Source organism: Panthera onca, chromosome F2 (assembly GCF_046562875.1).
Source record: "Panthera onca isolate mPanOnc1 chromosome F2, mPanOnc1 haplotype 2, whole genome shotgun sequence".
NCBI classification, from domain to species: domain Eukaryota; kingdom Metazoa; phylum Chordata; class Mammalia; order Carnivora; family Felidae; genus Panthera; species Panthera onca.
Genome location: NC_138356.1, coordinates 62,229,555 through 62,254,045, shown reverse-complemented (window position 1 = coordinate 62,254,045; position 24,491 = coordinate 62,229,555). Strand labels below are relative to the sequence as shown.

General features: G+C 43.1%; 1 protein-coding gene across 1 annotated transcript in view; it reads left to right on the top strand.

Annotated features, from left to right (window-relative positions):
* EXT1 (exostosin glycosyltransferase 1) overlaps nt 1–24,491 on the top strand; it is a 285,489-nt gene that overhangs the window by 80,934 nt on the left and 180,064 nt on the right. The gene's annotated exons all lie outside the window — the stretch shown is intronic.

Here is a 24,491-nt window from a genome sequence, read left to right as displayed (position 1 = left end):
TTAAAGGGATGAAAGGCTTGTGTTTAGGGTGCTTCAGGAAGCTCGACATCACAGAAGTGTGAAGTATAGAATGGAAGAGACAGACCTGGAGGAGGCTGGGCAATGAGGAAATGCTTAAAACCAGTCCACTGTTGAGACAGAGTACAGCACAGAACTGAACAGTACAGAACTGAACACGAGCATAGCACTGGGCAGTGTCGGTGAAAATGGGAAGGAAGAGGTGGATGTAAGAGACTTTCTAATGGATTTCCTGGGACTTAATAATTAACCATATTATGAAGCGGAAGACTGTAAGGCACTGTTCATTCATCCAGAAGTCTGCTTTGGGCCATATGTCCTGCTGGGCCTTGGTGAAAAGTACACAAAACAGAGACAGACAAGCTGTCTCTACCTTCATGAAGCTGGCAGACACGAAGAGATCAGGAGACAGAGGGGAATATAGATCAATAAAGAGGCAATTAGGTCACAGGATTATATATTGGCTAGGAGATGTACAATATGTTACAGAGCATCCCCAGAGGGACGTCTGGCCAGAGGAGTAACACAAAAGAAAAGTATCCCAGGGGCTAAAACACTTGGTACCCTAGAAGTAAAAGTAGTTCAGGGTGGCCAGACCACAGTTTTGAAGGATACTAGCCAGTTTGACTCTCTGAAGTGATATCTCATTGTGGGTTTGATTTGCATGTCCCCTGATGATTAGAGACGTTGGGCATCTTTTCATGTGTCTGAACATATTTTGATTTTTAACGAGTATTTATTTACACATGTGTATCTATTATGATGAGTACATCTTACCATATAACACATTGCTTTATGCCTTACCTTTGTTTTTCTTCCTTCTTGTAGTCAATTTCGACACCAACCAGCCATGTATATATAAAGAAATTCATGTTTTAATCTCCTTTCTTTCATTTAGTTAAGTTGGAAACCACTTAACTTTCATTTAGTTAAGGTTGTCACACACCCACCTAAATAAAGTAGGCAGATTCTAATATTGTTAAAAAAAAAAAAAAAAAAAAAAAAGAGCAGTGTCTGGTGAATGGAGCATGTTGGAATTTCCATCGAGGATTCTTTCGTGCGTCAATTATCTGGTGATGCGTGGTGCTCTCCCAGTTGACCCGGAAGTGTGCTTTTCTAAAGAGTTCCTGTTTCCTCAAGGCTAGATGTGTCCTTGCCCTTTCTCTGACATGGCTGTGGGCTACTAGTGGAGTGTTGGTATCTCTAGAAGAGAGTGACTGCTTCTGGGGCCCGAGCAGTGGACTCTTCCCCATCTGTCCAGTGTTGTAGGCTCTCATGGCTTCAAATGTTGTCCTCACCACAAGGGCCTTTGAGGGTCGGGGCCACAACTCTCCCTCTGATTCTTCCCTTACAGCTGCATAATTGGATGTAAAACTTTCACTGTAGGTGAAAACTCATTTTGGCAACCATTAATTTCACCGTAATTCAGGTAGAAACTGCAGCATTTCTATTAATGGAAAAGTGAGCTCACGCATCAAACAGCCCGGCTAATATGTGTTGATAACTGCATATTGTTGATAACCATAAACTCCTGGATTCCGCTAATAGAAGGTCATAATTTCCAGGACAACCAGGAAGGGGACTGGGGAGTGGTTGCAAAGTCAGCCCTTGCCATTTTGCCATTTCGCTATGTTTAAGTTAGTGGGAAATGATCAGAGTGCCAGTAATGCACTGGGATGCTGGGGGCGGGGGTGCGTGCTAAATAAGGGTGACTGGAGAGTGAAGACTTTGTGTCCAGGTGGGGACATGGGATGTGACCGCTGACGAGGCAGGTGGTTACTCTGATAATTGCTCAGAGCGCGTGGGCAAGTGCTTCCCAGAAGATTGCAGCTCAGCACAAACCTTGTATGGTCAAAAAGGCATCTGCTCGCCTTTTGGATCCACATTCCATGTAAGCTGATAGCCTGAGCAATCCCTTGTAGAGACCAGGTGATGAGGACAATCAGAAGGTGGGGGCTGGAGTCTGGCTCTGTCCCTTAGCCAAATGTCCCTGAGCCACAGCCCTTCAATTCAGTGACCTCAGTTTCTTCTGCACATGCGAATGTAGCTGTTGCTTTGTGGCTATTGTGAACATTAACTGAGATAATGTATATATGGGACGTTCCTCTGCAAACCAGAAAGCACTCTTTAAACATGAGGAACCTGGATACCTACCTTTCTTAATTTTCTGATGAGACAAATGGACCCAAGGGAAACATCCCTGTAAAACTGTTTCTTGTACTGCAGGTTCTTTCAAAACACCAACCCTGAGTACTCAGTGCTTGTAGTTTGTCTCTTTGAAAAAAAAAAAAATATTTTTTTTTTGTTAAAAAAGTCAGCCCATGACTCATTGCCTGGGGCTGGAAGTGCCATTTTTGGTAATCCCGATCCCTGTGGCTGCACATTGAGTCATTAGTTTGGACAATCTGATGCCTGAGAAGATCCTGTTCCCTGTGTTCCAAATGAACCCTCTTGGGTTTGAAGACAACACTGCCCAGAATGTGTGACTAATGGATCATTGAAGGTGTTAGATGTGGTCCCAACAATCCAGTGAATCAGTGACTGACTGTGGGCTTCAGTAGCCAGCACCAGGTTTATCTCCAAAGATAAAAGACCCAGGAGATAATTAAGTTGACTGTAACAGCATTTGTGGCAGAGCTGGAAGTCAAATGAAAATCAACTTTGCTTCTCGTCTTCAGGGGATTTTTCCCAGTGGCTTAACGTCGTCATACTCAAGATGAGAATGATGGTGAATATATTGATTATCTCACGGAGAGAGCTAGAAGTCCTGTTTGTTATGGTTAGTTAAAATTTAAAAAAAGATTAGAGGAATTGAAAGAGAAAAGAGTATAGAGATTGTTACCTTTTTAAATTGTTATCAAGATTATGCCACAGACTCTGAGTATATAAAAAATAACAACCCAAGCTTTTCATCTTGGGATCCTAATGAGATCAATGCTACAGCTGTGCTATTTTCTCTCCGAGTCATCATTTCAACTGGGTACCAGGGGTGTCGTGGACAGAGGGGTTAGTGTTTTCTGTGAGCTAGGTGCTAGAATGCTCTTAGAGCCAGCATAAATCCCATGAAGACAGTAGGGCTTGGCATTGGCCCCTGGGTCTCTTGTTGTGCAGGTGGAGACCTATGTATTTTCACTATAGTGACAGAGGCGGGTGGTATCTCTTTCCATAATCTCTGCATAGCTGACCCCCAACCTGTGTAACTCAAGGGACAGTCCTGACAACAGAGAGCCATCCTTTGCCACCGGCGTGGGGCACCCCTTTTCTGCATGAGCCTTTGTCTCACATTTTTGCTGTCTGCAGAGCCTTCTCCAGCCAAAGATTGATGTGCCTGGATGATTTATGGCAGTGATTGTCAGGGACTTTTGAAGCCCATCCAATTTCAAGATTCAGGTTCTCATTTCTTGTCATTTATGGCACATTTGATGAATTTTCACTATCAGCTGACATGTTTCATAATTGTCAAAACTTTGATTGAAATGGTAGTTCTGGAAAAAAAAATATGGGGGGAAAAACAACAACAAAGCTCCTTGACCACATTTTTTCCCCTGTGCCCAAAACTGCTTTGCCTGAGGTTCGCAGCCCATCATTGCTAAATGCTGACCTTGCAGACGACTCCCCACTCACTCTCCTTTTACAGTCTTGTGCCTACATTTGCTGGGCCTCGTATTTTGCTTGACGGGCCTTTTCTAGTCCAGATGGTAAAAACTGTTGAAAGTGGCACTTTGGAGAAAGTTTCTCGGTTTTTCTTCAAGTCTTTCAAGATACATCAGAGTGGGGCCTGCATAGATGGTGTCAGGCTCTTTCCGTTATCTTAAACCTGGTGTGGTTTGTTTTGTTTTTATTCCATAAGCCAACATTCTTTGGCTGGAACACAGGCTCTCCAGGTCTTTGGCTGCTTTCATAACCTAGAAAACCGTTCTTGCACTTTGGAGTTCTCCCCACACTTCAGCCAGCGAAAACCCGTCAGGAATGGATCTGGTTCTTTACTATGTAGAGTGATTCTGTTGTTGTTTTTGTTGCTTTTTTTCTACTTTTGCTCACCTCAATCCTTCCTAATTCAGTGACGGTTTTTTTCTGTTTTTAAAAACATTTCTTTTTAATGTTTATTCTTGAGAGAGAGAGAGAGGCAGAGCATGAACAGGGGAGGGGCAGAGAGAGAGGGAGACACAGAATCCGAAGCAGGCTCCAGGCTCTGAGCTGTCAGCACAGAGCTCGACGTGGAGCTCAAACCCATGAACCCACAAACAGCGAGATCATGACCTGAGCCAAAGTCAGACGCTGAAACGACTGACCCACCCAGGCTCCTCCATGACAGTTTTTTTCTATAGCAGCACACTCCTTTCCCTTCCCTCTCTATCCCCAGGGTATGGTGACAATGAAGTCTCTCTTCTACTTCTCGCTTGTAGTCTCTTGGTCTTTTCCCCCAGATGCAACCAATAATATCAGTTCTTTTTATATCCTTCTAGAAATATTTCATGAGCTATAAGGATTCACTCACACACATATGTAGAAGCACATACGTATGCAACAACATCCCTGATAGGATCCGAACTCATAAATCTGGATTTCTGACTCTGTTTAAAACACGTCGATATCTGGCATCTCCTTCCTGCTCTTTTGGTGGAAGACAATCTTATTAAAGTCCTACAGTGCTGACGGGCCTCGTGTGGTCTGGTTCCTTCCTGACTCTCCAGCCTCATCTAGCATCATTTTCCCTCTCTTTCTGAGTCCCCTTGCCTATGTCTTGTTCTTCTGTTAGTTTCTCAAACAGAAGTCTTCCTTGCTTCCTTGTATCAGACCAGTTACCCCACTATGTGCTGCATAGTGTCCTGGACTGTTTGTTTATAGTATTTATCACAGTTTGTAAATTCTATATTTGTGCGACTATTCAGATAGCACTTCTTCCCTCGTATTTAAACTACAAGTCCCAGGGTGCCTGGGCGGCTTAGTCAGTTAAGCATCTGACTTTGGCTCATGTCATGATCTCGCGGTGTGTGGGTTTGAGCCCCGCATCGGGCTCCACACTGACCATGCAGAGCCTGCTTGGGATTCTCTCTCTCTCCCTCTCTTTCTGCCCCTCCCCGACTTGTGCTCTCTTTCTCAAAATAAGTAAACTGAAAACTACGAGTTCTATGGAAGTAAACTTTTTCCTTTCCTTTCCTTTCCTTTCCTTTCCTTTCCTTTCCTTTCCTTTCCTTTCCTTTCCTTTCCTCCCCTTTTATCCCCTTTTATCCCTAGAGCTTGTGCATTGCCTGGAATATAGTAGGGTCTCCATAGAAAATAGTTGAATGAATGGATGAGTGAATGAAACACAAACGGGTGGCTGGCTAGATGAATGAATACATGATATAGAAGCTTCCTTTGGGTAGGGAGGAAATGCTGCCTTTTGGAAAATAGTTGCACTTCAGTATCCAAACACATTTTTTATCTTTAGATTCTAGACATTTCTTGTTGTTGTTTTTAACCAATTCCTAAGAAGTCAGCCATCCTGGAAAGGTTGATCATAAAGCACTGTCAAGAAAAACCTTGGTGGTTATATTGGGTATTAACTCACAGTGCTTACACTTCCTCACCTTTCTTGATCTATTTTGTTTCAGCTGTGGTTTATTTTTTCAAACACGAATACCCCCTATTTTTATTTTGAAATTTCTCCCACATTGTCATCTACCGGTGAGGCATCTAGCATGTAAGAAGGGGAAGATCAGAGATAAGAAGAAGGGGAAAGTGAGTGACTGCCAGCTAAACTTACAGTCCGCTGAGGGCAAGATCCACATCAGATCTCTGTTTCCAGCATCTGGCACAAGTGACGTGCTTAATGCGAGGTGTGGAGCAGAAGCGTGACGGTGAGCGAATGTGCAGGAAGAAAAGAAGAGACAACACTGCTAATTCTGGAACTGACATTATCATTAATGAGCAGCTCTGTTTCTTTGCTCAAGCCCTGGTCCTGATAAGCTTCTAGAGATGTGCGTTGCTCACTGCTGTGTTCACTTTTTCTTCCAAACTGACCATCGCTTCTTTCCTGTTTACTTTTTTCATCTTAACTCCTCAGTTCCATCTTTTGTCTCCAAAAAAGAAAGAAAAGATAGGGAGAGTTTGGGGCCAGGGCAGGATGCTGAATATTCGGGAACTGCTCTGTGTCTGGACTTGGTGCTCATTCATTTCCGAAGGCTGAGGGTTAGCTGATGACACCACACTTTCTTTGTAGCCCAGGACTCAGTTTTCCTTTCCATCAGTCCACTTCTTGCATCTAAAGTGGCCAAGGGTGGGGCGCCTGGGTGGCTCAGTCGGTTGAACGTCCGACTTCAGCTCAGGTCATGATCTCATAGTTTGTGGGTTCAAGCCCCGCATCAGGCTCTGTGCTGACTGCTTGCTCAGAGCCTGGAGTCTGCTTCAGATTCTGTCTCCTTCTCTCTCTGCCCCTCCCCTGCTCACGCTTTGTCTCACTCTGTTTCTCAAAAATAAATAAAATTTAAAAAAACAAAAAAAAAATTTAAAGTGGCCAAGGGAGTTGAGCCATTCCTGTTTTGAGACTCCCCCTCTGCTGACTGAGCTTTCTTATTCTTCTTTATTTTTTTTTATAATGTTTACTTATTTTTGAAAGAGAGAGAGCACACACACATGAGTCGGGGGAAGAGCAGAGAAAGGGGGACAGAGGATCTGAAGCAGGCTCCCTGCTATTGACAGCAAGCCTGTCGCGGGGCTCAAACTCAGGAACCATGAGATCCTGACCCGAGCTGAAGTCGGATGCTTAACCGACTGGGCCACCCAGGTGCCCCTGACGGAGCTTTCTTCTAAGCAAAGCCAGGGCAGGAGAATTTGTTGCCTGCTACCTTTGTGTTGAGTGGGGTAACGCCATACTTAATTGGCAGTGGTCAGGGTCATTCCTTCTTAATAGGAATTTTTGACGTTTTTATAATTAGCCCTTCGTATACCAGTTGTGTTACCGTATTTGAAGTGCTTGAAAATAGTTTAATCTCCCGTAAGTCAAGGATATCTCCTTGTTTACCTGATTCTCTGCAAACTTCCTTTTTCCTCAGCTAATAGGAAAGTCAACTTTCCTCTAGTTCATCCTAAGTAATGAAACCATTTTGCCCTTTTATGGAACATTTTGAATACTTATGTAACATTCGGTTATTTTCCAGGAAATAATGGGACCTTGTCTCGAAACCTTGTGTGCTTTATGACTGGGTTTATGACACCAGACGGAAGCGACGGACTTAAATCCTCTAGCCACCTGGCCTTCCTCGCTACCCTTCATTCGTTTGGCTTTTGACTTTTGATGAAGTTCTCACATCCGAAAATATGCCTGGGTGCCGAGCCTTATGCAGTGAATGTTCTAGGGTTTCAAATATTTGACCCTCACCGGTTTCCCCAGGCTTTTTACCTCCATCAGTGATAGGACACACTTTCTTTTTGTCATAAAAAGTAATTGGTTGTTTCTTTTAATCTGCTCAGCTGCATTCCAGAAAGTAATAAATCTTTGAAATTATTGAAATAATGAGCAACAATTATAGATGTTGTTGGGTTAACCTTGGGAACTAATCCTAAAGGAAATGAAGAATTTATCCTATTTCAACATCCCTCCCATTCTTCTGTATATTTTTTTGTTTGTTTCCGTCATTACAGATTCATTTATGTTAACTTTACAGATAACCAAACAAGTTACTGCTCTTGGGTACCATAATTTGCACCTACTATGAAAGCTGTGTCCAGGTTTCTCTGATGGGGTCAGTTTACCCGGAGTTTTATGAGTTGGGAGACTTACTGAAATTCTTGGTTTTCAGCCAAGTTTCTATTTCATTACAGGTGGAAAACCTGGATCTCGCTCTACATTCACTAAAATAGGTTGATGGGGGCAAGTAAAATGATCAAGAAGGTAGCGTGGGTTCCAGAAAGCAAAGAGCAAAAAAAAATTAGGACTCCGGAGTTACAGGATGAAGGGAAAGTGTAAGGGAAGGGCAGGTAGGCCGTGGGCCTGCTCTGGCACAAAAGGGCATGTCTCTGAGCTAGAGGGAGGTAGCTTTAGTTCAAATCAAGGGAACTGGAATGTCTTAGAGGCTAGCAGGCACATCGAGCTCATTATCCCAGGCCCCTGTGCCCTCTGGCAGGCCAGGGCTGTGGATTCAAGAATGATTTAGGCAAAACCCGTTGATGTCCTTTCGACATCCAGGCAACGTGTAGACGACACCTGAAACCTTTGAGTGTGCCGTCACACAGGCGAGTGATTCTGTTGCACAGACTAGGTTTTGATGCCCTTGTCAGACATAATGTCTGGTGAGACGTGGACTTCTGGTCCTACCCAGGGTGACAGTTTTTATGTTCTTCAAGTTGGCCATCTTCCAGAAGTGTCCATTTTACCGTGCTTATCCCTGAGTACCTGAACTTCTGTAGAGAATTTTTATTTGAGTCATAAATTTTTAATGTCAAAACCTTCTTGACAATTATTAGCAAAATGTTTACTCCAAGAAGAGAGATTAAATACATATATCTTATAACTTAGCTACCAAATGACTTAACCCAGTGAGGGTTTTCGGTTTAGAAGTAGTTTCCTCAGACTTTGGGGACAGACACCTAAAGATCTCCTAGTTTAGTGGTCATAGCAAAACCTGTGTAATATATTGTCAGCTGCCTGCCATGTAAAACATATGTTCACAGAAGCAACCCAGAGTATATAGTTAGGCAGTTCTTGCCAATTAAAGCCTCCTTCTTTAAAAAAAATTTTTTTTAATAAAAGTTCATATTTGCACAATAAATGATTTATAGAGAAATTTTAATGTGTAAGCTTTCCACCGAGTCTAACTGAAATTAGAAAGCTTTGAAATGAACTCATAAATATTGTTGTAACATACAAAATATACTGGAAGCTGTAAAACGTACAGCAGTTTATCACTGGAAAGTTAAGCTACATTAAAGGATGTAGATTTGGTTTAACTCTGTCTTCCCCTCGTGGCTCAGCGATAACTTTGTACAATGCTGAACAGTTTGCAAAGTACCTTTTATGTATATCGTTTAATTTGATCTGTGTAACCAACCCTGTAAGTCAGGAGGGTAGGTCTTAACATCCTGGTTTTATAGCCAACGGAGCTGTGGTCTCAAGAGGCTCGTGGAGGGTCACCGAATAGCTGAGTGAGGACTGAAGAACACACAGACTCTGTGACTCACAAATCCAGGCCTCTCTCCCTTCAGCCGTGCTAACCCATAATATAATACCATTCGGTCAGGCACAGTCCTGGAATAACCTCAGACAGTGCTTAACGCTGAAGGGCATATGCTGCGTTTTAATCAAAGAAGACTATGGCAGCAAGGATTAGCATCGCTGTCCCTGTGTCTAATGCTGGATAGCTGCATGTTTGAAAAAGCTCTGTATTTGCATCTTCGATCAGATAATACACTAAGCATTGTTTTATAGAGGATTACCATAGCATCTATAGTGTGTTTTAGATAACACAATTAAAATAGCTCCTATTTTGTGTGATGCCTTTAAAGCCACCTCTAACCTTGGACACATACATCAATAACTAGATCTGGATTGAAATGTAGCACTGACATTACAAGCAAAGGTGTGTAGAGGACAGACCATGAGCTGTCTCTAATTCTAGCAAGGGAGGGGGGTGAGATTTGTAAATAGAATCTCTAATAATGTCAGAGTGAACTCTAAGAGTGTCACAGTGAACTGTGTTTACATTTTATGTTGCTGTAGGAACTGAGACCAGATGGGTCGATTGCATCTGTCGATCATTTCCAAATGAAATTTTATTAAAATTCTCTCCAGACAAGTGTCTTTGTAAGGATTATTAATAAAGCCTAAAATACAAATTTTAGGTTCCTTTCTTTTATAAAAACGAAGCCAAGGGTTTTTTTCGAAGCTGTTGGAGGAACATTAAAATGATAACTGCCAATAAAGGTGGAGGAGAAGCAGAGACTAAATAATCCCCCAAGTTGGTAACCAGGGCTGACTGAGTGGCCCATGTTGCTGGAATCACTCTTTCACGTTGGAATCACCGGGGTTCTGGACGTGAGACTAAAGACGCATTTCCTCATGCACTGGATATATTGCTTCTGGTTACTTAACTGTTGTTTTTTAGACAGCAGCATTGGTGGCGGTTAAAAGACCAGAATCTGGAACCTGGATTCTAGATTCCAGGTGAGTTCAAATCCTGGCTCTGCCATTTACCAACCGAGTAAGTACCTTTGGGCAGTTGTTTAACCTTTGCGACTATAAAAAGTGATGCTGACAGTAATCCATTTCAAGTATTCAAAGTAGTTTGTGGCCCACAGGATCCTCATTCTGTTCAGATCACCAGGTTAGAATGGTTGGGGATGGTGGGAAAAGAAAGGTAAAGAATCTGGGGACTTTATGGCATAGTAGAAGATCATTCCAACAAAGATTTAAGGATTGCTTTCCTGGGTCCGGATGAGGTGGGATGAATAGCCACGGGAAATGGATCTTTCCACAGTAGAACCGGAACCTACCATTTCCCTGAGGCTCTGCTAACAATTTAATGCTGGATTATTCATTATTCATCATTATTCCTGTTCTGACAGGCAGGTGTCCGATTCACACACACACACACACACACACACACACACTCTCTCTCTCTCTCTCCCTCTCTCTCTCTCTGTCTCTTTCTTTCTCCTCATGTGCATGCACATGCACACATATGCATGCACACACTTTTTTCAAGCGTAACAGTTCAGAGGACTATTTAGGGTTGGTTATATGCGCTCAAGACTTGAGTCTTCCTCTGTATGAGAGTTTGAGTCTGTTTCTCCATGTCTCCCTCCTGTTTTGGACTGCCCCACCTTACTATTTCCTAAGTGAAGGGGGAAGGAATCATTTAAAGGGAGGGAAATAAAAGGTTTCAGAAATGAAGAACCATGGATTTCTAAAGCCGCTCACATTGTACCGGGTTATGTTGTGTATATTTCTTTAAGGTTTTTTCCTCCCCCCCCGCCCCGTCTCTGCCTCTGAAGCTACCGAAAGCACATTGATCACTTTTTACAGCTTTTCCATGATAGGTGCAGTAGTTGCTTTTTTATTGAACCATAGATTGCAGCATTATAAAACACACTCATTCAGAGGAGTAATGAAGGCCATTTTTAATTGCACTTGGGAAGCAGGGCACTATTATTAAATTATACCTGCATCTGTATTGGAAAGAAGAGAGAGAAAACCAGATCATGTTTCTCTTTGGGATTTGAGGTTTCCCAGAGCTGAAGTGAATTCAGGGCTGCGTGACAAAATTTGGAACTTTAGCCTTTTGGGATTATGAGTCAGAATTTCCCCAGTCGTGTGATTAACCTCACACACCCACAACTATTGCAGATCTAACAGCCGAGAGGTTAGTAATCTAAGGTTATTCACTGGTGGGTGACTGCTTATATACAAATAGGACACATTGGCACACAAGCTTTTTAGTTAAAATTTTTGTGTAGATACATGTATTTGTTTGCTAGGGCTGCCATAGCAACGTCTGTAAACTTGATGGTTAAACACAAACCTCATAGTTCTGGAGGCTAGAGGTGCAAGATCAAGGTGTCAGCAGGCTTCCTTCTGTGGGGCTGTTAGAGACAGTTCCCTGCCTCTCCCCTAGCGGCTGGTGGTTTCTGGCAGTCTTCGGTGTATTTTGACTTATAGAAAGAAGGTTCCTAACTCTGCCTTCATCCTCGCGTGGTCCTCCTTCTCTCCTTCACTTTTTCTATCTCCCTCCCTTCCTCCCTTTTCCTCTCTCTCTCTCTCTCTCTCTCTCTCTCTGGGTGTGTATGTGTATGTCTGCGTCCCTCCAAATTTCCCCCTTTTATAAGGATGCTAGTCATTGGATTAGGGGCCCATCCTACTCCAGAATGACCTCATCTTAACTAATTATATCTGCAATGATATATCTTATCATTATCTTATCTCCAAACAAGGAACTTCAAAATATAAATGTGGGGGTGGGGGAGGACACAATTCAACCCATAACATACAGCTATAGATTTCTCTCTATTGGTATATGTATGTATATCACAATGTTCATGCTATAGGTTGTTGAGAATTTCTAAGAAGTGTAGGAATTAGTTGCAAGAAAAAGAATTTTGTGCAACGAACGGTACTAATTTCCTTCTTGACATTTCTGGAAAGTGAAATTGCTCTGAGCCAATGCATCAATGCATGGAAAATCCTGTGCGAGAGCTCGTTCCTTTTGTTGCATTCTTCCAAGGGTTCTTTTGGCAGCCTTGTGTTCAGTGCAGATGCCTTCCACGTCCGGTGGTTATGCATGTGTGTACACGATTGTGTGCAGGGTTGTGCGAAGCCAATTACGGTTGGAAGCAGTTGCTTAGCTGGCAATTAGGTTCCTCGCAGGCTCGAATTACGCTGCTTTGAATTAAGATTGTGCAGATTTGAGTTGCTTTGGTAATTTGCAAAAGCCATCTCGGGGTTACAACTAGAAATATAATCTTCCAATTAGGTTTTCTATCCAATACCTGTTTTGTTCATTAGACTGCAGGCCCATTTTAAGTATTTTTCGAAACCAAGGGTAAGAGTGTCTGCATGCCAACCAGGGGAGTCCCCAACCGCAGATTTTTTGAGGACCCAATTCTGGCATTATTATTGTTTAGCAACTCAGGTACAAACAAGCATCAAATAACTCTTCCATTGCATATAAAACGTGAGGTTTTGCCGTCGACAAAAACTTTCAAAAGTGAGATCTGTTGTTTAAATCTGAAGTAGTAGTCTATTATTAACCTAGGCCAGCCAAGACCCACTCTTTAATTAGCATGCAAAAGAGAGGATAATACAGGAGGAGAATGAGGTTGATTTTACTTAGTAATGTTTTGGGGTTTTAAAATCCACCCTAAAGTGATCAGATTAGGGTCCAGGGAGACAAACGGATAGAAGTATCTTAAATTCAAGATGATGGACGTCTTCTCCTTAGAAATATGCTTGTACCAGTCCATCTGGGGTAACAACATGCTAAATGTTACATGCCTTGACTCTTTCGCTGGACATTTTATAAACGCCGCACGCAGACAGAGAAAGAAGTTCACGAGTCGCACACTCAGCTGGATGATTTTTCACAAAGTGGACCCCTTCCTGTGTAACCAGCGTGCAGGTCAGGACGCAGAGCCCCCAGAGGCTGCTCGTTTCTCTCTTCCGGTCGGTCGCTAACTCAGACTTCCGATTGTGCTGAAAAGGTGCTTTGTTTTCCACCGGCAGTAAATACTGGTAAATTTTTTGAGAACATGCTTCCATCGCGGTGTTTCTTTAGCCGTGGTTCAATTTTGACTGGGGGTGTTTTCGTGTGTCTTGTTCACCCAGCTGGAGGCTGGGTTTCACCCCTTAGAGTTGAGGCTTCTGGCTGACATTGACTGTGGAGGGAAGTGTCTTCTTCACTGATTGCGCACGCGTGTCCGGGTCTCATCCCCTTCACCTCCCTGCTGCTGTGTTAGTTCCCAGGGCTGCTGTGACCAAGTACCACCGACTAGGTGGCTTTAGATGACAGAAATTTGTTATCTGACAGATCTGGAGGCCAGAAGCCCCAGATTAAGGTACTGCCGGGGCTGCGTTCTCTCTCAAGACCCCAGATGTTTTTCCACGCCTCTTCCAGCATCCAATAGCCCCCAACATTCCTTGATTTGTGGCAGGACAGTCCCAGTCTCTGCTTCTGTCTTCACATGGCCGCCCTCCCTGTGTCTGCGTGTGTCTCTCTCTTGGCGAGGCGTTCTCCTCACTGTCCCTTTCCAGTTCTTATAAGGATTCCAGTCATATTGGATGATCTCATCTTAATGAACTCTATTTCCAACAAGCCTATTTCGAAATAAGATCGCATTCGGAAGTGCTGGGGTTATGATGTCAGCATAGCTTTTGGGGACACAGGTCAAGCCATAGTATCTAGTTTTCCCTCATTCTTGGTCTAGATGTCACCTTCTCCGGGAAGTCTTACATGATACTGCTTTCTCCAACATCTGGCTTTGACATCCCTTTTGACGCCAGAACTTCCTCACTGGAATGCCTCTTAGCCTATCTCACAACTGATTCTGTGTTTTTAGCCCTCCGCTAGGCTCTAAGAACCCTGATGTCAGAGATAATTCAGGATATTTTAGAAATATTTTTTCAAATTCTTGGAAGTGTTACGTTATAGAAATGTGGATACCTTTATGCATTTTGATGTAACTTGAAATATTGGTATCATTCCTCTTTTGGGGGAAGAAATGATACTTAAACACTTACCTAAGAGCAAAACCTTGGGTGAAACGTTAACCCCTCTCTTGAGTTTTTGTCATTGTGGACAAATGCAGTTTCTAAATCCTTGGCTTGAGATCACGCAATTGTGGAACAGATGTGGGATCCAGTGCTCTCGAGGACCTTAAGCAGCTTACCGATCCAGCCGTTTAAAGACTGTTTACTGGCCGTGGCAACATTACTTCTGGTTGCCTGTCTTAATTCATTTTAGATTAATCTGTCTTGTAGTTCGAAGGAAAATGAATTGAGTCAGTAACTTCAAGAGTTATGTAAAATCTGTACAGTGCTAAATAATTGAATGGGGTTTTATGTACGGTCTTGAAATTGGAATGTCAATTTGACACAAATGCTCCAAAACAGAGTGTTAGATGAGCTGATCTGTTCCTCATATAAAAGCTCTGAAGCTTCCATTCCTGTATCACTCTAGAACTTTCCATGCCCCTCTGTCACAGCATAGTTAGGACCCATTTCTTTTCCTTGAGGATGTTAACTTTGGGAGAGGCGAATCTGCCAGTGTGGCTGCTGGGCCTGGAGTTGAGGGTTTGGGGGTAATGGTGTCCAGACTTCACTGTACTGATGAGTCATCCAGCGGGTTATGTTAGGAAGGATGCTTTCTGCGCCCCACCCCCGAAACTTTGATTCAGCAGGACTGTGGTTGGGTCCAGGAAAGTCCTTTGGAACCACTGGTGGTTCCAGTACTGACATCCTCAGACCACATGTTAAAGAAATAACAAGTTTAGGGGCTGTGAGGGAAAGAGTATGTGGACTCTTGAGGGGAGGCTTAAGATGATTTCCCATTAAATATATTTATCACAACTAGGTGGACCAAAAATTATTTGAGTGGGAGAAGGAGTTTTTTGCCAACCCAAAGAAAAGAAATGCTGGAGACTTTTCCCAGACATCTGTGGGACGAAGGCTAAAGTATCATTCTAACCAGAGAATATATTAGAGTTCTATTGCCATTCCCTTTAATCCCATTTTTCAGATGGGAAATATTTGAGGCTCAAAGAGCAATGAAAACTAACATTTGTTGATCACTTAAGAAATGAAGCAGCAACAATACTCATAGGTATTGTCATTATTTTTATTTCATTTACCCTGTAGAACAGCCCTGTGAGATGTCATCGTCGTCTATAGATATAGAAAGTGAGAGGTCGTTCGCGTAACTTGCAAGGATTACACATTTAGCATGTGGTTAAGTTGGGATTCACACACAGCTGTATTTGAGTTCAAAATCCATTGTGTTGTTACTACATCAGGTAGATTTTTAAGATTGTCAAAACACAGGATGCCCAGTTTAATTGGAATTTCAGGTGAACAATGTGTATTTTTAGTATGGCTCATGATGTATTTGGGACATATACTAAATTTGCTAAAACTTTAGTGGGAAAACCTATACTTTCCAAAATTAGTGGGTATACTTATACTGAAAAAATTCATTGTGTATCTGAAATTCACGTCTGACTGGGCATCTCTATTTTTTATTTGCTAAATCTGGTCACCCTGTATATGGCTAGCGGGTTTCACATCATAGGGTCATCTCCTCCTGACTTCTGACTCCAAGTCCATTCCCTCCTTCTTTCTAAGTGCCACATTCTGTACTCCTATCTGGGGTTCTTCCCTCTTCTCTTTGGGGCCAAAATGAATGGCCTATCTACTCTGTCCTTTATTCTTAGGTAGGTAGATCATAGCTCAGGTAAGAATAGGGTCTGTCTGAAGTCCGTGAACAGCTGGACATAGCTCGCACTTTCTTCACCCATAGCATAGATATTTTCATTTGTTGAATTTTAGAGATAAGAGCAAGGGCCAGGGTCAAGTACCTTCTTAGTGGTGATAGAATCAGGCCACTACTCAGCCACAACAAATTTAGGGAAAAGGCTTTTATTTTGGGTATCAATGATTAGAGTCAGAGCGGTAAGGGTGAGTTAAGAAAAATATTCCCTGGAGTAAAATTTTTGTGAGAAAAATAATAATTATATTTTGGTTAATGTTAGATCCAGTGCCCGATAACAATTATATTCCAGTTAATGTTAGATTGAGTGCCTATTACGTGCCAGGCAATTTACATACATCGTCATTCTTACAGGCTGCCCTGTGAGGCAGTCATTATTATCAGCCCCATTTTAAAGATGTGGAAGCTGATAGAGAAGTGACGCGCGGCCCCAGCCCCAGGTCTAATGGTAGTGACGCACAGGACTGGAGTCTCTCCCCACAGCACTGTTCTTCTGTGCCCTATGCTGCCCTTAGTGCTATAAATCCTGTTAGTTGGGCGCAGTCCTCCCCCCTCTGCCGCTGTAAACTGTCCTGTCAGGTGGCCCTTGTAGTAATCTGTGCTCTGGCGTCAGAGGCCCACAGTCCCCGAGGGTTTTGTGAGCTCGGCCCGAGTGTGCTGGTGAGGAAATCGGGACTGTACACGGGGACACGAGCACCTCACTCCCTGTAGTTTTAGACATAGTAGCTTCCCAGGAATGGGGCCATGCCAGCAGTGCCTTTTAATACCTGTGGCAAACTGGGAAAGCCACTGCGACTTCTTGAGGACTTAGCTGTTGTCCCAGGGGAAATACTGTCAGATGTGCCCTGTGTGCGGCGGAAGCTTCCAGCAAGCTGCTTAACTCTCGATGACTGCAGAATTGCTTTGGACTTAAAACTGGCTCTGGCATGCACTTAAACCAAGATTCCCTGCTTTTGGAGAGAGCTTGTGAAAGCCTGCATCTATGGGTTTTCCTTTATTAGTAAATGATAATGAAGACTTTAAAGAAAAGAAACACATCCACAGTAGTATTCCATGCTGTTGTGAAGACGGAGCGTGAAGACTGAGGGCAGGACTTTGGACGTGCCCTTGCCTCGTGCCCCTGCAGCTACATGTGTGAGCGTCTCTGTTCGCCCCAGGGCCAGCTGCTTCTGTTTCTCTCTGGGCCTCGCCGGTACTCTGGCTGCAGCAGACGTTCTCCCTTCTAGAACCGTTGATAAATACAGACTCTCCCCATTTCTAAGCAATTGAAAGGGTTCCTTGAAATAGTGAGATCCAAGCTGGGGATTTGTCTTTAAGTGAATCTAAACTACGTGTCAGAGGCATGGCAGAGCCATACCTGATCCTTGAAAACTCGACCAAAAGCCTTCTAAGCCAGAAAAGGGGGGAAAGTGGGAGGCAAAAGGTGCAGGGAATTTTGGAGTTCGAGAAACCAAAAACAATCACTTTTCACATCTATGATTTTGGATACGTTGTCTTAGTTTCTCAGGACCACATTTTTCCTAATCTTCTCCATATCCTAAGGCGGTAGTGGGAAATGGATTTTGATTTATAGAAATCTTATTTTATAGGAGTTTTTAAATTAAAAAACAGCTATTGCATAATTCCAGGTATTCATTTATTGATGTTCATAATAGAAATACTTTGTCAACACCTATGCCAGGTATGCTTTGAGGCACTCGGGGATAGAGTATTCACGGGGCAGGTTTCCATTCTAGGCAGGGAGATGGCTAATAGACAAATCAGTAGATGGAGTGTACTTTTTTCTTTTTAAAGTTTCTTTATTTATTTTGAGACAGTGAGTGAGAGGAGAGGAGGGGGCAGAGAAAGAGGGAGCGAGAGAATCCTAAGCAGGCTCTGCACTGTCAGCTTGGAGCCCAGTGTGGAGCTCGAACTCACAAACGGTGAGATCATGACCTCAGCTGAAATCAAGAGTCAGACGCTTAACCGACTGAGCCACCCAAGTGCCCCTGGAGTCTACTTTTTTTTCTTTTTAATTTTTTTAACATTTATTTTCGAGAGACAGAGGGAGAGAGAGAATGCAAACTGGGGAGGGGCAGAGAGAGAGAGGGAGACACAGAATCCAAAGCAGGCTTCAGGCTCCGAGCTGTCAGCACAGAGCCCGACGTGGGGCTCGAACTCATGAACCGTGAGATCATGACCTGAGCCGAGGTCGGTGCTGAACTGACTGAGCCACCCAGGCACCCCTGGAATGTACTTTTAATGGCAGGTATGATCGTGAGGACAAGAGACACAGGGGATTTAGCTGTGGGGGCAGGGAGTGCTTGCCTCCCTGAGGAGATGGCTGCTTTGCTAGAGATGACAAGTGGCCGTGGCGGGCAGGCGTACTTTCCCCTCATGGAGACTCCATTTTCTTTTGTGCATCTTTCTGGCTCTCACTTTTCTTTCCCCTCTTCTCTCCTTCACCGTTGCGCTCCCAGCGTCACATTACCGGCAGAATAGAATTACCCACAGAAAGCTTTCGTTGATGTTGCTCTCCTGTCGGAGTGTTACCGGAAACCTTGGCACCATGAGAGCCTACCGCCAAAGGAGCTTCTAGCGAAAGGAGAGACTGAAGCCTGAGATGGGCTAGAGTGAGAAAAAGGGAGACGTGAGCCGACAGAGTTCTTAAAACTTTCATGAGGTTCGGTAGACCCACGACACCTGGGGGCCGCTCTGCCGCTCGAGAGAATTGATGCCTTCAGCCACGCTAATGGAAGGCTCCCCGCAAACTGAGGTGCTCTGTAAATACACTTCTGATGGTCCTGAAAGCTAATATCAGCACTAACTGCTCTAAAGCTTCTCCTTTTAAATAGGTGAGATGGATTTCAGGAGGTCAGCGTAACACATGCAAGTGAAATTTGTGTTGGTTTTCTTTGTAAACAGCCACGGCTGGAAGTCTCCCCAGCTGGTGGTCAAAGTGCTGTTTTCTTCTTGTTATTTTGCTGAGATTTGGGGAGAGTTGAAGTAGAGGTGGGGGTGAATAAGCTGCCGAGTGTGAAAATATACATGGATCCTGCCAACTCTGAGTCTCAACATCCATCTTTTTAAAAAATACTTTTAATGTTTATTTTTGAGAGAGAGACAGACAGACAGACAGACAGAGAGACAGAGCACCAGCCGGGGAGGAGAGAGAGAGAGAGAGGGAGACACAGAATCCAAAGCAGGCTCCGGGCTCTGAGCTGTCAGCACAGAGCCCGACGTGGGGATCAAACCCATGAACCGTGAGATCATGACCTGAGCCAAAGTCGGACACTTAACTGACTGAGCCACCCAGGCGCCCCTCAACATCCATCTTTTTATAGACAAATAAAGACACTGTGGGGCAAGGGCTGCTCTAACTTCCCGTCTCTCTTACACGTGGTACAGTGCCCTGTTGGCGGATTTGCCCTCCCTGGTTCTTAAGCCTGTCCCTAACTCTTGACCACCTCCTACACCTCCATACCCTCAACAGCCTCTTCCCCTCTTTGTACTAGATTCATTTCTGGTGCAGGCAGATGTAGACCGGGTGTCAGCGTGTGTGATACCCCTGCCATTACAGAGCCTGCAAACGTTGGCCAGTATCTGGTCACTGCTTCGACCGGTCCTTTTTCTCCACACGCTTTTCTCAAATTGCCCCTCTGTGGACCAGGCCATGACTCACCTAAGGGCTCATTTTGTAGTACTGAAAATAGGGATGTGAGATCTTGGCCAAGTTTTTGATGTTTCTTCCAGGATCGAGAGGTAATCTGGGAAATGCAGTTTGGCTGCCAAAAATTCGGCATTTCCAGGATACTTCGGTGGTTCCTTAGAACAGAGAAGGGTATTAGAGTCTGAGAGGTGTGGTTATTTTCCCGAAAGCAGCTCAAAAGCCACTTTCACCAGAAAGGACTAGCAAACTTCTGAAGTCCCTATTGTGCTGTGTGGCCTCTGGAGCACCCAGGGCCTCTGATCCCCCTTCGCTGAAGCCCACAGCCGTCTCATTTCACAGACTGATTTCCCCAGTCTTCTGGGGTTTCCACCACTAAAACCCCCTTCCCATTTCCTCTTAAAGGTCCTGGAAGTTCTACTACTAGGAATTTAGCCTTCAGATAGACTTAAATAGGCATGAGATGACCTGTGTAATTAATAATAACCACACCTGACACTTGCTGAGCACTTACCCTGTTTCAGGAACTAAGGATTTAACAGCTCTGTGAGATAAGGCTAATCACATCTTTATTTCTAGATAAGGTCATTGAAGCAGGAAGAAGTTAAGTAACTTGACTGACCTTTTTTTTTCCTTCTTTTTTTTTTTTTACTACACTTTTGTTTTTAATAACAGGAGATTGGAAACAACCTATTCAATGTATGTCTAATTAAATATAACATATCATTTGTACCATGGGCTTGCTGTGCATGCGATGGGGGTAGGGACAGAGAGAGTTGTGGGGTTGGGGGGTGATACAGAGGACCCGAAGTGGTCTCCATGCTGTCAGCACAGAACCCGATGTGGGGTTCGAACTCATGAACCATGAGATCATGACCCGAGCCAAAGGTGGATGTTTAACCAACTGAGCCACCCGAGCACCCGGTGTGTGGTGACTCTTATGTGACCTGTCTGCAGACGTGTTTTCTTTGACCATCAAACAGTTAAAAAAAATTGAATTTATTACCATCTCCAGTGATTGGGAAGTTTCACATAAATGTCGGGGTCCAGTGCTTAGGTAGGAAAATTGGAAGGAAGACAATAGGAATCTGACAGTACTAGACTTGTATCACTCCGTGGCGGCTGTCTTCCAGAGCCACGTGGGGGGTCGTTTTCTCAAGTTTGCATCCGATCACACTCAGTATGAGTCAAAGCCAGCTCTAGTCTAAGTGGCATTGGCTTGGTCTGAGGAGAAGCGGATTCTAGTTTCTTTTATCCCTAAAGCAACTCATGACAATGATGTGCATCGTTGTCTGCTGAGGATGGAAAGGAGACTCTGAGACATGAAATGACATCAGCCCATGTTGCACAGTGAAGTGGGTTAGGGTAACATGAAACTTGAACTCAGATCATCCAACTGTAATGGTTTCTCCGCCAAACCACAGTTGTCTCTCATGATTTTATTGGACCTTTATAACATTACTAGAGATGGGTAAAGTATTACATCCATTTTTCGGATGACCAAACCAAAATGTGGTACTGCTGTGAAAAAGGAAGGTGACATAACAAAAGGGCAGAGCTGGCATCTGGTCCCAGGTTTTCTGAATCCAGACACTATACCCTTTTAGTTGTATCCATAAACTACATGGATCTATATGAATTCCAAGACTCTTTGCAGTGGAAACATTAATGATTCTAACATATTTGATTCTGAACAGAAGCAGGAAAGGTGGAGGGAGCCTCATTGTTGATGTTGTTTTAGAACAAGTGGAAAGTTCATGGGGGTCAAACAACAACTTGTAGGAGACTCACTCCTTGCAAGGCACTAACTGGTCTGGGAGCTGTAGAACATGAAAGCAGGGGAGATGCGAACAGGGATAACAGATTGCTTTCCAGAGCTCTATAAACTCTGATGGGGACCTAGCTGTATACAGCTGGAAGGATTTAAGCACTTTTATAAAGACTACACCTCAAGAAGTACCTGTTAACATTATTTCAACTGTGTCCTTATAGAGGAAAAGGGTTGTCGTGCTGTATGATATCAGTTAGAGATGGCTGCTTGATGCTTGATGGAGAGTTCTTTTAAGACATTGTATAGTGCTATTTGGACCCTATTAATTAATGCTGGGTATCAGCCACTACATTTCTAAGGTGGAGGTTCTCTGCCATGAATGAAGAAAGATGGGGTGTGCTATTCACCCTGATGAGGTTGCCCGTTGAAGAGTTGGCAGTCAGCCTACAATCTTCACTTCCAGTAATGTGGAAGAAAAGGTGCCAAGCGGGCCCAGGATCACAAAGACAGTCGGTATCGTGGTGGAGATCCTGGACCCAGAACCAGCCTGCCAGGTTTAAAATCCTGGCTTTGACACTTACCAGTTGTGTGACCTTAGATCATTAATTTATTGGACTGTTTGTCACTTCATATTTCTCCTCTGTATGTAGAACTAAGAAAATAAATTCATAGGTCATAGTATTGTTGGGAAGCTCAGTGAGTACCTTGTGAAAAATTTGGAGGACGGAGCCTGGCACATGCTAAATAGTGCATAGGTATTAGCTGCTGCTGCTGGTTTTTGTTTTTGTTTTTGTTCTTGCTTTTGTTTTGTTGTTTTCTTTTTTTTTTAAATCATTGTTGAGATGCCTGTCTCTGAATTGTTGTGTTGTAGCAGACAGAGCTTGGGATCCAGAGCCAAGAAAGTGGTGGGCACAGACACTGTAAATGGGTATCGTCTCGGGCTTCATTCCCTAAACCTTAATGCGAAGACACTGACTAATTCCCTGTAGTGAGGCTGGGACAGCCCCTTGCATACAAACCCCTGGCTGTCAAAAGACCCGTGACCTTGGGGAGGAACATGAGACTTGACCCTGAGTTCTGACTCTACCCGTCCCCAGCTCTAGGATCTCATGCAACCCACCTTTATTCAGGGTTTTGTCTCCCTCACCCCCATGTAATAGTGGGATAAAAATAACATCTTTCAGGATCTGTGCAGGGAATAAGTAATGTTTGGTAAATGCCCAGAGAGTGTGGTGTGTGGTGGGCTTGTAGATGCTCAGTAAGTGCCAGCGTCTCTCAGTATTATCAATGAAAAATTCTGGTCTCGGATCCCGGAAATCAAAATACTTTACCCTAACTCCATAGGCTATATATATACATATATATATATGTATATATGTGTGTGTATATATATATATATACGGCTATATATATATATATACATACATATATATATATATATATATATGTTGTGTGCGTGTGTGCCTGAAATCATACAGATTGCATGTTACTTGGAGAACGTGGGTAAATGAATTGCAGCCCGGCCGGGAGTGACTTGCTTGAGATGAAATCAAAAAGAATTTCCTGGATTTGTGATGCAGGAAAGTTCACAGTGACAGTGGTTAGAATAGAGGGTAACTGAAACACCCCATGTGCAGGACCCAGGATAATGATTGCAGGTGGTTGCAAAAGTAACAGAAAGATTGAGCCATGGACTGAGTTTAGTTGGACATCTACACTCTGCTCCAGGTCCAGTTTCTCCCCTCCAATGGCTTAAAGATTTAGAGTGTTAGCACTCTTCCTCCCCAGCCAAATCAATCTCATTTTTTTTTTTTTTCCTGTATTTTGTCCACACTCTCTTGCTTGCATTTGCTGATTCATTCAATAAATATTTAGCTTCAGGGGTACCTGGCTGGCTCAGTCAGTAGAGTGGGCGACTCTTAATCTCGGGGTTATAGGTTTGAGCCCCACATTGGGTGTAGAGATAACTTAAAAATAAATTCTTTAAAAATATAAATGAATGAATGAATGAATGAATATTTAGCTTCTGTTATGTGCTAGGTTGTGCAGGTACAGCAGTAAAACACACACACACATGCATGTGCATATGTGTAAACAAACACACACATGTGCACGTGAATCCCTCCCTTTATAGAGTTTACATTCTAGCTGAGGAGGACAGAAAATTTATTTCAAAATTTCAGTGATATATGTAGTTTATTTTCCTTAGGATTGTTGAGGGTTTCTCTATATTTTTTTTTCCCCCTCTGCTATTTGGGAGGTTGTGCGTTCTGCTTCTCTTCTTTGAAGGACTTCTAGTCTATTTAAAGTTCACAAAACCTGTTCTTTGTAGAGCCTCACAGGATTTCAGGGAGCAAGGTTTGATCTGCAATTCATTCAAATGTTTGTTAACATATTAGAATGTGGTGGTGATCTTGCTTTTCTGTTGTGCTAAAAGCAAAAGTATAGATAAGTACACAAAATGTGAAAATGTACCTGTTTGGAGTCAATAAATATGAAAATGAAGTATATTATTAAGCTATGCTGGAGGTCAGTTTCAAATGTATTCTGTTTTTCCGTGGGATTTTTCTTCAAAAAGTTAGTAACTACTGGGTTGGTATGTTGAGCAATATTTAAATTGAAATCAAAGTAGAATAAATCCATATTTTGACCAGAACATGTATGCCTGATTATGGGGAAATGGAACTTGCTGACAATAAAATTAAGCTTCAATTTGAGCTTGTAGATACATTTGGCAAAATCTCTGAGCTTATGGTGCAGCTGGCTGGCCCATGAGAAAACTGATGGTTTTCTTTTCCATTTCTTTGTTTCTATCTTTTTGACTCTTGACTTGAGGAGTCCAGATTCCCATAAACATTGCGTAAATAGGTATATTAGGGCCTCAGAACTAGAAAAATCTCATTGCCTAGTGGCTGGTTGGAACTTTAGAAAACATACAAACACATTTTTTATTTAAATCTCTCTAATGTGAAGATAACAGTTAACAGTGTGTCAAAATGACATCTTTTTTAAGTGGAATTCATACTAAGGAAAAATGACTTTGAAAATAGCGTATGGATGTATTTCCATTGTTAGATTTTGTTGCTATAAAGAATATAGC